The sequence below is a fragment of the Thermobia domestica genome, chromosome 9 (genome assembly GCF_964235325.1).
Source record: "Thermobia domestica chromosome 9, izTheDome1.hap1.1, whole genome shotgun sequence".
Classification (NCBI taxonomy): Eukaryota; Metazoa; Arthropoda; class Insecta; order Zygentoma; family Lepismatidae; genus Thermobia; species Thermobia domestica.
Window position 1 is genome coordinate 159,702,049 of NC_137462.1, and position 15,193 is coordinate 159,717,241.

The 15,193-nt window shown below is 34.9% G+C and overlaps 1 protein-coding gene across 2 annotated transcripts in view; it reads right to left on the bottom strand.

The window, feature by feature from the left end:
* Window positions 1-12,507, bottom strand: part of LOC145695141 (uncharacterized) — a 38,636-nt gene extending 26,129 nt beyond the window's left edge. Inside the window, exon 1 of one of the 2 annotated variants that reach the window (XM_081772076.1) lies at window positions 12,390-12,507. The gene's annotated coding sequence lies outside the window, so the exon portion shown is untranslated. The other variant, XM_081772075.1, reaches the window with a different exon arrangement.
* Window positions 12,508-15,193: the final 2,686 nt, after the last annotated feature.

Genomic DNA, 15,193 nt, shown 5'->3' on the forward strand with positions numbered 1-15,193 from the left:
CTTTTAGTTAGCAACAGAATGCTAATACCCTAATAAAGCATTATGTACGTTGATCCCTTCTTTCTACCCTTCTCTTGAACTTATATATGAATAAATATATAAATAAATAAATAAACAGTGATATTTTAGGAAGCAAGTTAGCAGACGGGTCCCCATTACTTGCATCATAAGACCGTAGAATGTAAACAACACAATATACTTTGACTTTCTTTTATATATTTTAATCTACACTCAGCTTTTTCCTTTAAATTTCTCTGAGGTTATTGAATATAGTGAAACTTTTATTTTATTCATATTTTAATCCACATACATTTTTTCCTTTAAATTTCTTTGGAGCCCCAAGAGAGTAAAACTTTTATTTTATTTATTTTTCACCTATGGGCCTATTCAAAATTTTCTTTAATTTTCTTGGAGGCCCCAAGAAGTGAAACGTTTATTTATTTATTTATTTATTTTTTACTTGCATTCAGCCTTTTCCTTAGGCCCCCCAAGAGTATGAAGCGTTTACTTTATTGTTCACCAATATTCAAAGTTTTTTCCTTTAAATTTCTTTCGGGCCCCCAAGAGAGTGAGACCCGAAGCTTATAGCTTGTTTAGCTTATACGGAAATCCAGCACTCATTAGCTTTATTAGACAGATATTTCTGTTGTTTTATCCGTTATTTGATGTAATATTGATTGACAATTAATTGCGTTTACTTTTAGGGAAGGTAAGGATTATAAATCTTGATGGCCCTTGTACGGTTCATGCTAACAAGTTTCCTTAGTAATTATTTTTTACCTACCGTCGCCCCCCCCCCACAACGTGGGGCCCGGATCGGGGACACCGCTCGCCCCGCCCTTATGCCGCTACTGATCCAGCTATGCCCTTAACTTGGCAATGGACTCCTAAGTACAACAATGCTTATTTGTATCACGCTTTAAACAGTAGAATCCGTATTATACGTAATTGTGAGATGGCAAGGAATATCAAATGAAGTTGATCGATTAATAAATCAGAGAAATAGAAAGTAATACTCTACATAGAAAACAAACCCTTTTCAAACTAAGTTATTGTATCACCTTAGGTTCTCCGTAATGTAGAACCATCGTAGACGATTTAACTGTAATTAGTTATTGTTACACTTAACCAACACAGATTTACAAAATGAAGTGTCAGTTATCCCCGTTCGTAATCGAATACAATTCCAAAAGATCGTAAATTCGTGTCGATATCGACTATTGTATAGAGAGACAAATGTATATGCTGTCAAAGGGTTTAGTTTATTAACTAATTATAAATACATATGAACCTACATTTAAAGTCTCGTCATATCGATGGCATAATGACCATGATAATGATGATGATGATGATAGGATATTTTGCAAATTTTCTGTAAAACAAAAGACAAAATAAAGTTTGGAAAAGAGATCTATCTAGAATATAGAACGTATAACGAAATAAAGTAAAAATAAATTTCCACACTCTATTTTTAGCTTAGAAATACAACAATATTTCTTAACTGAAAGTTTAGTTTCGAAATTTCCCCACTCTATTTCAGAATATATTCTTGGTTGTTTTCTTTTCCAATTTTAATATTGTCTTTTCCTTTACATTATTATTATTATTATTATTTTTTTGTAAATATAAAATTGTGGGAAATTGAAGTCTAATGATTTAAGCAGGGTAAGAAGCTTGTACAAAAGGAAACAAACAAAGCAAAACAGGAAGCAAAGTAATATTGTAATTATACTGCCAATCTGCGTATCCTGTCCACAATATGATTCTATTATACTGTATTGTAAATTTATAGAAATAAAAAAAAAAACGAAATCTTTCAGTTTTATGTCATACGGTTATTCCGTGTAGACTAAAAGAGACGGCGATGACGAACAGGCCGGTAGCCAGCCCAAAAATGTAGGGGGAGGGGCGGTAGAAGTTAGGGGGGGTCGATCCAACCATATTATAGTTTATCCTCATATTATAGTTCATTTGTAAGCCTACCGTGAAAATTTTAGGGGGGACACTAAAAATTTAGGGGTCCCGGTTCCCCCTGGATACGGGCCTGATGAGGAGAATGAATCAAATTATTGGAATGAACAAAATGGCAGCAAACGGGTGAACATCGAGAAGACCTATGTGCACGGTATTTATCTACCAGTTGCGAGCTGTCATCAAACCAGTGATCGCACGCACCAGAAGTGAACGCTCTATCACTGAACCACCTTCATACTAAAATTGTGTATACCTGTATCTACTAAATATTTTTCAGTGGTATTAAGAATATTATTCTATTATTAGCATCTTCTATTGTAACCCTGTGTAATGTAATGTAACCCTGTAAAACCAACTGTTACTAATGTAACAGCGTTACTAAACTAAAAACAATAAAGACCAATGTTAATTGATCTTATAACAATTGTATTTTGTAAAATAATAATAATAATAATCCTGTTGATGCAGGTATCACCCAGGCGCATGGAAGAAATGAAAAGAAGATTCAAATAGAACATCCATACCTATTATACACCTAGGCGGTTTCAAAAGGAGGAATCAAAACCGGGACCATATACAGATGAAGTACTTGCGAAAATCCAGTTTCGTTGTATCAAGATTTAAAAGCGGTTTAAAAAGGGTTCTTAGTTAAATTTTATTTCTCTAAATTGTCTTTTATGTTTTTTAACAACAGTAGGTTAACGTTACAAGATAGTTTCTTACTTCGTTCATAACGTGATTTTATATTTTTTTAAATGAATTTCAGAGGTGACTCTTAATAAGTTATAGAGGGTAAGAGCTATAATATATTGTAGCTTACTAGCAGGGCAATATTTCGAATTTCTTTCACAAAAATTTAAACCTGTTAAGTTTTAACCTTTTCTTTGCTTGCTCGTTTCTTTATATCCACAGAAGACGTATTTGATATTTTCTTCTAGTCATGTAATGAATTAATGGATTAAATACGTATTTTCTCAACAAAAGAAAATTGAGAAAAGTAGCATTGAAATGAAAATGTATTCGAAAAAAGTATCCTCTTGTAGTCCATATATTGTCTGTTTTACGTTTGAGTGAAGGTTTAGAAATATGTACATATTTAGAAAATAAAACTCAAAATGTCTAATTCCATTTGGTATAAAAATACATAACCGGGCTTTACTTCGGTGTTTGCTTAATTGGAACTAAACTTACGGTTATGGAGTCCCACGGTTATGCCGGTTAGGCTAAGGGAGACGGTGATTATGAGAAATGAATGAAATAGTGGAATGAAGAAAGTGGGAGGAAACGGGAGAACCCCGAGAAAACCCACGCACACGGTGTTTCTCCACCACAAAGTTCACTTGGCGGGGGCTGGGATCGAACCCGGGACCCCAAGCACCAGAGGTGAACGCTCTACCACTGAGCCACCGCGGCCCCCATTGTAAAAGACATGAAAGATGTTTATAATCCGGTAATCTACATATTGACAAACGATGCGTTCATTATGCCAAGGAATAAGAAAACTTTAAAATTATCTGTACTTTTTATGACTACGTGTAGAATACTGTGATAGGAATGGGTGAGTATAACATCGGTCGTTTGGGATTGAGCGTTCCGGCACGAATGAGGAAACATTTTAATGATTGGCGTTCTGACACTTTACCCAGAGCTCAGAGGAACCGCAAAAGAAAAAGAGTCAACATTTGGAACAAATCTTTTTCTTTTTAATTATTATTGCAACGTTTTACATTGTTTGGTTTGGTACATTTCATTATTTTTCTAAAAATACAAACCGAATTTTTATGAAAACCACTTAATAGTTTACACTCACCGGTCAGAAAATGTTGCTTGACATCGTTTATTAAGCTGCTGACCTAACGTTCGCTACAGCTGACAGGTGAGTGAACACACTCAGTCAGGTGAGTAGTGGTGGGTGTGGAGCCTCCAGTGATAAATTACGTAGGGTCACTAAATGCCTAAATCCACCACTGTACTAGATTTTTGAAAAAATTAACAAACTTGTGCGCTATAATTTCGGAAATCTTTCTCGGGAAACTTAAAAAGAACAATAACTACAACGGAAACTTTTTAAGGTCATCTATAGAAAAGTCTAAAGGTAATTGCTAGAATATATCGTAGAGAAAACAACTGGAAAGTGTCAACAAATGTTTGTTTGTGACTGGTCAAGCTAGATATGTATATATTTTTCTCTCATGACAGTCTTTTATCTCAAACACGATTACCCTTTCGGTTATGGAGTATCGCATTGTCTCAGCTGAAGGTAGAGGAAAAGCAGACTTGTTTACCGCTATAGGTTTTTTTAAAAGCATTTATCCTTAATTCAGATAGATGCAAGGAGTTTTTCACGTTTTGCATCTGACTCATTGCTTGGGGGAAAAGCCGCACGTAGAAAAGCAATAGGGAGGAAACCATGAAGGAAAACTCTACGAGAACAGTACATTGAACACTCTTTATAAAGGCCACCTCTCCATACGATCCATTTTTCTTTTCAATTTCGCTTTTAGATTTCAGTGACATTGAAAACGCTTAGTTTGTATTTGTGGATTTAAGAAATCATCAAAAACTTAGATGATTTCACACTTGGTGTTTGCAACCCGGTCTACCCTCCAGTACAGCGGGATTATTTAATATTCAGGGGTTATTCTTCAGAAGTTAAAGCAAAATTTTCAGATGGTTTCCAAAATTAATAAATGATCAATCGAAAAGTATCCAGACCCTTAGCCTACTAACGAAACATACATATGGTGATCAGAAAAATGGAAACACCTGTAGTTGACAACACGTCAGATGTATGGGTTGGCAGTGGTGTCGTGGCACCCGCAGCGACGGACCGCTGGTGGTGGTGTGTTAGGTCGGTCTCCATACTACGTCAGGCGTAGTGGAACAGCAGTGTCCAGTGGCTGCAGCAGACGGAGGTAGTGTAAAATGGGAGACCTCTCAGATTTTCAAAGAGGGTAAATTGTTGGTGCGCGGTTATGTGGAGTGAGTGTGACGGCAGTGGCTACTGTGTTAGGTATGTCGCGTGGGACAGTGTCGAAGGTGATGACGGCCTATACAACACACGGGAAAACCACATCGGGGAAGAGGAACAGTGGGCGGAAGAAAATCATGAGTGACAGGTCACGCCGGGTATTAAAGCGCATTGTCACGCAGAAACGTCGTGCCACTGCGGAGCAAGTGACGGAGGAACTCAATCAGCACCTCCCCCACCCTGTTTCGACAATCACAGTCCGCCGTGAATTACATGACATGAACTTACGGGGTCGTATTGCACGGGCCAAACCGCTCGTCAGGGGCCATAACGCTTTCGCACGCTGCAAATGGTGCCGCGACCATGCAACTTGGACCGTTGAGGACTGGAAACGTGTGATATGGTCGGATGAGTCATCCTTCACCCTATTCCCAACCACGGGCCATGTTTATGTGTGGAGAACGCCCAAAGAAGCTTATGATTTGCAGTGTCTCCTCCCAACTGTGAAACATGGCGGCGGCGGCTCATTGGGTCCTGTGGTCACACTTAGCGGACGAATCACTGCCAACGATTATGTCGCAATTTTAGGAGACCACTTGCATCCTATGGTCCGGATGTTGTTCCCGGACAATGACGCCATCTTCCAGGTTGATAATGCACCCATTCACACAGCTGGCGTTGTTGCAGCGTGGTTTGAGGAACATCGGGATGAAGTTCAACACCTCCCCTGGCTCGCCCAATTCCCAGATCTCAACATAATTGAACATCTGTGGTCCGTCTTGTAAACACGACTCCGGCGACGATTTCCACCTCCATCCTCTCTCACAGAACTGGCCGATGACCTGCACGAGGAATGGTGTAAAATTCCACTTGCTACCATTCACGACCTCTATGCCTCCATCCCACGTCGCATCAAGGCTGTTCTGAAGGCGAAAGGTGGCCCGACACCATATTAATCTGGTACGTTGCAATTTCGTTCAGGTGTTTCCATTTTTCTGATCACCATCTGTATGTATCTCATGAAAATAATTTAAACACTGTTGTCTTTTTTAAATTCTTAAAAGCACACGCTGTTGTCTCATCGGTTCAGATATAACCAGGAGCCTGTTTACTTTCCAAAGAAGTCATAAATGTATATGTAAAACTATCCTCACATTGACAGAAAGAAAATGTAAGCAAAAGATTTTTAAAAACTCAGCGCCATGTGTCATATGCTTTTTAGATTCAGTGCACCAGAAGTTTTTTCTACATTATAAGGTTGATAGATTACTTTTTTTGAAGTTCAGCGTCCCTTTTCAGCACTAAAACTATGCCAGACGTACACCTACAGTTTAAAATCAAATTCGAACCACTGTACTGCGTTCAATGCTGTTCCACTGGAGATCGAACACGGAACCACGTGCACCAAAGCTGCGCGCTGTAGCCACTAAATCAACGGGAAAAACTGATTGATTTTTTTTGTTGTTGTTTTACCACATATGATATACTATAGTTTCTTGCATTTGTTACAGTCAGTCATGCTGTTGAACCTTCTAAGGTTGTAATGCTTAGTATGTCCGTTCGTCTGTTACTCCACATAACTCTTGAACGAAACCAAATGTTTGAATTCTGTCTTTTGCAACAGACAGCTAAGGCGATTGTCTCGGTCAGCTTCATTAGTTGAGTCAATGCGTTAACATCTTCCTGGGTAACGGTGACTATCCCATTCATTCATTCATAAATCTACGTTTCACGTAACGCTAATATTCAAACCTCAACACACTTTAAGAGTCCCGGGTTGCATAAGCATCTAGGCGAAAATATTTAGGTGTTCTTAACTCTTATTGTATATGCAAGTTCATTTAATTGTAAATACAAGTTCTTTTAATTATAAATGCAAGCTTATTTAATTGTAAATGTAAGCTCATTTATCCATAAACGCACGGTTCGCGTGATTCTCTTTACTGTTTTTAACAGAGCTTCTTTTTTTCTAGTATGTGAAGGCAATTTGAAGAATGAAAGCATAGTCTCGTCTCGAATTTTAAATAAATGATTCTCGTTTCGTTTTTGAGACGAGAAATTTCTCGTAATTAAGCTGAAGTTGATACATAACTAATACACCTACCAACATTTATAAAGTGAAAAGTGTAATATTCCAGTTTTGCGATTTGCTCAGTGGTAGAGCGTTCACCTCTGGTGTACGGGGTCCCTGGTTCGATCCTAGCTCGCACCAAGTGCACTTTGTGGTGGACAAACACCGCGTGCGTGTGTTTTCTCAGAGTTCTTCCTTTTCCTCACACTTTATTCATTCAACCATTGCCTTCATTTCTCATCATGAGCTCTCCTTCAGCCTAACCGGCATAATCGTGGGACTTAAAACTGAAATATTTCATTTCATTTTACTTCAGTTGTACGTCCTCTAGTTATGTCCTTTAATTTAAAGGAAACAGGTGATTCATAAAAGTAAATGATTACTATTAAAGTAATTTCGAAGGAAACGGAAAAGAAGCACGGATACAATATTCAGTACGTAATATTTAGTAGCATAGAATGGGAAGATCCTCTTTCGAACTACATAATGAAAATCCTTGTTAGATTTTACCGGAAAGTAAAAATGTGAAAATAATCTGCACAGAGAATAAGGCATAGATAATGCTTGCAGATATAATATATTCTTATGTTAGATTTCCGCTGATTTCAATTTTCCATTTGGGAGGAAGAGTCTAATTATTTTCATGAATAACATAGCAAATTAGAACAGAGGAAAGTGCGATTAAATAAATATAACTTTATCTCTAAGCATCAAGGAACAAGTTTCCGATAGTTTGTATATTTTAAAATGGTTGAATTGATTTTGAGTTTAACGTCCCTTTCAACAGCGAGGCTATATGAGACGGGACCTACTGATTAACGTGGAATCCGAACCACATGAGCTCCCGCTGAGAATCGAGCCCGGGCCTCTCACGCTAAAGGCGCTTACACTAACCTCTTAGGCACGAAGGAGCTCTATATTTTAAAATGGTATAAGAACGAAGTATTGCGTTCATTATTTACTATTCTCCTCTCTGGAAGATAACTGGAATTTTTGTTTATGATAATATTTCATAATTTAAACGTATCGTTGAAAATATAGCACAATTTATATTACATTATTCTTATGGATCTACGAGTTTTCCTTATTCTAAGATAATTGAATCAATATTTATCTAACATTCAACATGCATTCGTTTTTCAAAGATACGCAATTGCATTTCAAACGTAGTTATTTTGCTACATAAATGTACCTATATTTATATAATATTTCCTTAATTACTTGCTATGTGTATTATGTATTTAGTATATTGTTCTGTACAATGATCATGAGACGTGTGTATAAAGATTAAACGACACATATCGTTATGTGCATATGCGTGTGCGTGTAATGAGGAAATTAAAAGAATTAAACAGTTTGAAGTAAAACATTACAATCCAACATAGAAAAGATAATTATAATTAAGAAGACAAAGAAATTATTTTATTTCAATGGCTCATGAGTATGTATGTGCGTGTGGGTGTTGAACCCGAAGGCAGATCTTACTCCATTTCCCTAACAAAGGCTAATAGAGCAAGAAAAGACTGGCAAGTTTCTTTGTACTGTGGTTTAAGAGTATAAGAAAAACTATAAATAAGGGTTTTTGGTATGAGCGAATAGATTGAGGATTAGGATAGGGATATTGTATATAAAACAGTTGAATAATAATGGCCACATTTCCTAAATATTTACTTTAACACGGTGGAAGGCTGTCTTAGATACTAGACAAGAAGTAAGAAATTATGTAGATGATACCCGTATTCACTGGCAACTGTGTATTTGAATAATACCGCTCAAGAGCATCTCAATGTAATGTTAGTAGTTAATATCATATAGTATGACTTAAGCGTAAACATGGAGAAAGAAGTATAGTGTCTGATGAAACCAAAGCGTTAGTTGTCGAAACTATCACACGTGTGTAGTTTTTTAATGTGAATATATTGTTTTTCTCAGCAAATTGTTTGTGTTTAATATATATATATATATATATATATATATATATATATATATATATATATATATATATATATATATATATATATATATATATATATATATAGGCCTATATATATATATATATATATATATATATATATATATATATATATATATATATATATATATATATATATCGCAGGTTCCCGGATCAGTGTCCCTGCAATAGATCTACTTTTTCTTGATTTCAGTCAAGCAAAAAACAAAACTCATAATACAAAATTTACGTGCATCGATAAGAATCAATTGACACACTTCGCTGGAAATTGCCTTCACTTTCAAGCAACAACAAAGTGAAGGAACTCTTGTAATCGTCAAGATTTTTTCTTTTTTTTTTAATATCCAAGATTTCAACAAATTTTCACATTTCCATTTTCCACATTTGCAAGAGTAGTACTGAAGGATGACAATAAATAATTGTTATTTTTTCCACCAATTAAAATTTGTTCATATTTCATCAATAAACCTGAATTCAGAATAGGTAGGTTCAGGACAATTTGATGGATCTTCTCCATAATGTGTGTACAATTTTGGTCATATATCATTAATATATATATATATATATATATATATATATATATATATATATATATATATATATATATATATATATATATATATATATATATATATATATATATTCAATTTAACCCTGTAACAAGACAAGTAATTTATTGCAGGGATAGTTTTCTTCAAACGATTTTCTCGAAACTAACTATGACATATCTCATTAGGAAGTGGTGATAAACTATATATATATATATATATATATCACATAACTAATTTCTCTAGAGGATATCCAAAAAGGATAATTTTCTGTTCTGTAGATATTTTTCTGACAATTGTCTCAGAAATGACTTTAACAATTGTCTTCACATTTCATAAGCAAATGGAAATGAATGGCATAATGCATTTGTATTTTTTTTTTTTTTAATGTAGAAATGGTAAGTTTAAGGGTTCACGGATTCCTAGAGTTATGCGGGCTCAGTTCAGTGTCTCTATAATTAATCTTCTTATAGAGACACTGAGCTGAGCCACATAACTCTAAGAATCCGTGAACCCAGACCTATAACGTTGGTCTCAAACATACAGAAAACGAAGTCCATGAAACAAAGACTATATGCATCAATATGGATCAACTGACAAATCTTACCGTACGAGACCCTATTATTATTTAGTTTCGCACATTACATGATATATATGGTAGGTATATAATTATTATTTAATTAAAGAAATTGATGAATATTCAATCGAGATCATGACTATAGAATTGAATTTTCTATACATCTAGAACAAAAGTTTGGCTGTGGTAGAGCAAGATACGATAATCAATCACAGTAGAGTGAGAATCGAGTTAGCGCGGTGCTTTGTGCCGTTTATTAGTTTTGAATCCAGCAGCAGCACAGTTAGTTTAAATAAATTAAAGAAATACATCAACCTATATATGAATGAAACTTGTTTTACGCAGTACCAAGAGAAATCTGCAAATAATTAATTTTTACGTTATTCTAATTGCTACTAATTTTTCTATACACTCCGTTTCCTTTAGCCCAGCCGGCATAATCGTGGACGTAAAACTGAAATATTTCATTTCCTTTTTCTACACATTGTATTATATTTGTATAACGTTTCGAAGTGAATATCTTCGTGATTTCATACACACAAAGGCATCTTTGGACTAAAAGCTGTGTGATATTTAAAAAACTAGAGTTATGTGTGTATTTTGATTGTATATATGTATGTAAATTAAATACAATCGACCAGAAAACGCTAGATGTAACAAACGTTTAACAAAATATAATATTCTAGCAGTATATAGATTAATCTTAGAATTCAGTATGATAACGAATACCATAGCTTATGATGTTATTCTGAAACTAATTAGATGCAATCAATATACTATGATACATTGATTCGTGTTACTAAATTCTCATATCACTCTTGATAGGAACTTCTCACTAGAATAGACAACATACATGAGGCAAATACGTTTAAAATCTTTTATTAGGCTTCCATGATTACCCACAAAGTATTCCTCCAGTCACAAAGGTTAACTCACGCAACAAATACCCTGGTTTTACCTATCACGAAATTCAATAAACAAGTCCTCAGATACAAAAGTACAACTATTTACACACTATATTCCCTGGGAACTCCATTCATCCAGGTACACTATATATCTAAAATCCTAAAGACTTTCTACCTAACTCGAAGTACATTGTCTAGTAATTTATAATATTTACTTCATCTTTTAAGAAGTGACAGTAATGGAATTTCCATATTATTATTATTACTATTATTATTTTATGTCTAGATTATGGCTCCCAGAATAGAGACTAGAATCCAATCAAGGATTCAATGCGCGATTAAGAACACTAAAGATAAACTGCTAGCCACTGGTTCAGTGTAACGTTTTAATCATATATTTGGAGTAAGAAAGTAAGAATTTATTTGGGTAAATTTGGTTTGAAAACCAATGGTGATTTCGTGTGTGTAACATCGCTCCCTTAACGATAATTTTTGTGTAAAATTTTCATCCTATCGTGATTTGCAATGAACATGAGTTTTTTTGGTTTATATATACTGTTGACTAATCTGAAAATATATACATTATACAAAAAATTAATGTTTTAAGTTATAAAAAATGGAACCACAACAATGTAATATAAATTCTTAAGTGTTCTTGAAATATACTGAAAGTTGGGAGATCTAAATCAAGAATATCTTGTAGGTTATATATGGAATTCAATGCATAATCGCAAAAAATCTTGACAGAGATTATGCAAATAAATATACGCAAATATTTTAATATAGAAAATGTACCATTTTAATGAAAATGTATCCCTCATAATTTGCTTTTTTGAATGTTAATATTCGAAAATAAGATTGTGATAGAATTAAAACACAAAAATTGAACTGCGAACTTTGTGCTTAAGATATCAGTATTGAGTTAATACATCAGTATCAAAGTTATTGATATGATGTGTGGATCACGGAACATAAATTGTATTTCGGATCTTAAATTAGATAAGTAGATATTTGGAGAGTCACTGTTTCCAAGCATTTGTACACACATCTAAAATTTTCTTTACTTCAAATTGAAAATCCAATATTTATATAATTTGTTTTAGAAGTAATCACCACTTGGTTTTCAGTAGTTAATAAGAATTGATGGTTAATCTAAGGTAATAGACTAAATAGAAAAGTCATATTCCTAATCATTTACCTGTTATATTATCTCCGTGTAAGATTAAATGCTCCCCGTTAACTTGTAAACAAAGCACAAAACACTTTTTAAAAGAGAAAAGTTATGCTACTTAATCAAACCGACTCACAACACAAACTGTCCGTCACACACACACACACTGCGGGTGCTTGCTAAAATCAAATGGTATTTACCAACGGCCTTCCACTCTGTGATTTGTCAGAGCGTCACCTACTTCATGTTCAGCTGTTAGGCCAACACCCAATGAAGAGGCCGCATCTCAGGAACGAAACGGGGTCTGGAACGAAGGAAGATAAGTTTGAAAGAAACAACGTAAGAATAAGAATAATAAAAAAATAACAATAATGAAAAAAAGATTCACGGTTTTGAGCGACGCTACCGTCCGTGGCCGAGACGCGTAAGAGCGTGTCCATCGGATCCCACGTGCTACATTGCCCGTCTTGTGCTCCACTTCCACAATAATGGAAAAAAAGCTTTAAAAGGAGAATCCTTTTTTCTTTATCCTTTCTATCATCATTGAAAAGGAACCTTATGTCACGTCTTAAAAGGAACCTAATTTTCTTTCTGTTGATGATGATGATGATGGAAAACGTAGAACAACGTAAAATTTTCAAATCCCACAACACAACTTCAAGAAGTTCAAGAACGTTCAGATAGATACCCAAAAGGAACAGAAGAAGTTGACCGTGAATTTGCTCGACTTCCGCTTCACGCTGTATAGAGAAAATGACCAACAAACAACGCAATTAAAAAAAATAATTTTATTGTGTTTCTTTAAATGTCGATATAGAAACAAAATGCAGAATGCAATATTGTCTAACCGGTAAGAGTTCTACAAATACAAGTATTATTTTATTTGAAAACTCAAGGCCATCTGTCAGTTGGCCTACTGCAGCATCAGCTGTTGCCCCATATCAAGCACAAAAGTGGTTGTGATTGAAAAAAAATAAAGTACAGGGACCAAAATTTTTATTCTGAATTGAAGAAGATCTCGTTTTAGCCAAATAATTATATAAAAAAATGCTATAACTGCGTAAGCATGGAGATAATTCCTCACTTTAGACAACTGTTAAATGTTGACTTTCTTGACCCACGATCCTACAAGCAACTTGTGCAAGTACCTAAAAGCTTCTTCACGTTTATATTGATGTACGAATATTAATATCTGAGCAGCAACAGTAAGTCTTGATATAGAATGAAACATGCAACTCATCAAACACTAATAAAACCAGAACAGGTCATGCAATAACTTCTGTAATATATTCATTCCTCTTATTTAACATGAGTTTGCTTGACTCCAAACTTAACAAATATATAAAGTATACGGTAAGTAAATACACTTCTAAATCTCAATTTATTTTCCACACAGAAACCAAGAAACCGCGCAACAAGTAAGCAATATAAACAACAAATCCTCCTCCTCCTCCTCCTCATCATCATCATAGGTATTCTGTCATTATTGGCAGGTCACTTGCTGCAACTGAGAAGCTTCCATGCTCCACGGTTTTCCGCTGACCTCTTCGTCTTCACCTACGATTTTTCTGTTTTGATATCGTCCATCAATTGTAGCCTCATTCGCCCCCTCCCTCTGTTTCCTGCCACCATACTCTCTAGTATATCCGTCATGATACAGTTCCTTCTTATCCAATGTCCCAACCAGTTTCTCTTTCTCTTCTAAAACTGTTCTTTTCTCCCCCACCATTTCTGACACTCTCTCATTCGTTTTCCGTTCGACTCAGCTAATTCTCTCCATTGCTCTCTACACTCACATTTCGAAAGTTTACAGTACAGGTTTTCATCATTAATAATACTACCTAGGTAACGAAAACTAGTCATCTGTTGTATTTTCTCCGTTCCCATTTCTGTATTTGATACAAACCGCTTCGTTCCAATCATTATGGCTTTTGTCTTTCTAACATTTATTTCCATCCCATATTCTTCACAGCTTTTCCTCATATTTTCTAACATCTTATTAATTTTCTTTTCAGATTTTGTCACAAGTGTCATATAGCCTGCAAATCGTCTACATCTAATTATTCTACCTCCTACCGAAGTGTCATCTTGATTATATGTGTTCTTTTTCACTATGTGTTCTATAAATGAAAGATATTAAATAATGTTTGCGAGAGACAGAATCCCTGTCAAGCTCTCCTCCAATTGCATTCCCCTGTGTCATTTCCTCCCCTATTCTAACATTTACTTGTTGGTTCATATATAAGTTTCTTATGAGTCTTTTATCTTTACATTCTAACCCAACCTTCTTTAGAATTCCCAATGATAATCACAATTGACACGGTCAAAAGTCTTTTATTATTATTGTTTTTAGATCAATGAATACAACATACACCTCTTTCCCTTTTTCTATAAACCTTTCACCGATCATCCTTAATAATCCAATTGCATCTCTTGTGATTTTATTTCTCCTGTACCCAAACTGTTCCTTTTAATTTGTTCTTCCATACAACATTCTCTTCAGTATTCAAAGCATTTTTTTTTTTTTTTTTTTTTGCTGCATGCAACATGAGACTAATAGTTCTATAATCTTCGCATTTCTCTGTAGCCATCAGTTTCATGATCGTTTCCATGGAGTGTTTTGGCCACTCTCCTATTTTGTGTATTTCATTGCAGAGTCGGAACAATTCTGTCTTGCCCTTCTCTCCAATATTATTAATGAATTCGATTGGTATATCACCTACCCCGGTTGCCTTTCCATTCCTAATCTCGGATGTAGTTTTTTTTTTCAAACTCATTCCAAGGAATACTAAATACTTAATCATCCTCGCGTACTTCATTTTCTACTTCAGCATCTAAGCCATACAGTCTCTTATGACATAAATCTAATAAAACACCTAATCCCTCAAATTCACGTTTCAACATCGTTTCAGCCACAAGTTTCTTTTTGTGGATAAGTTTCTCTGTACAGTATACCTAGGTAATAAGAAATGGAAAACAGAGCATCTTGCAGATCATTCTAAAC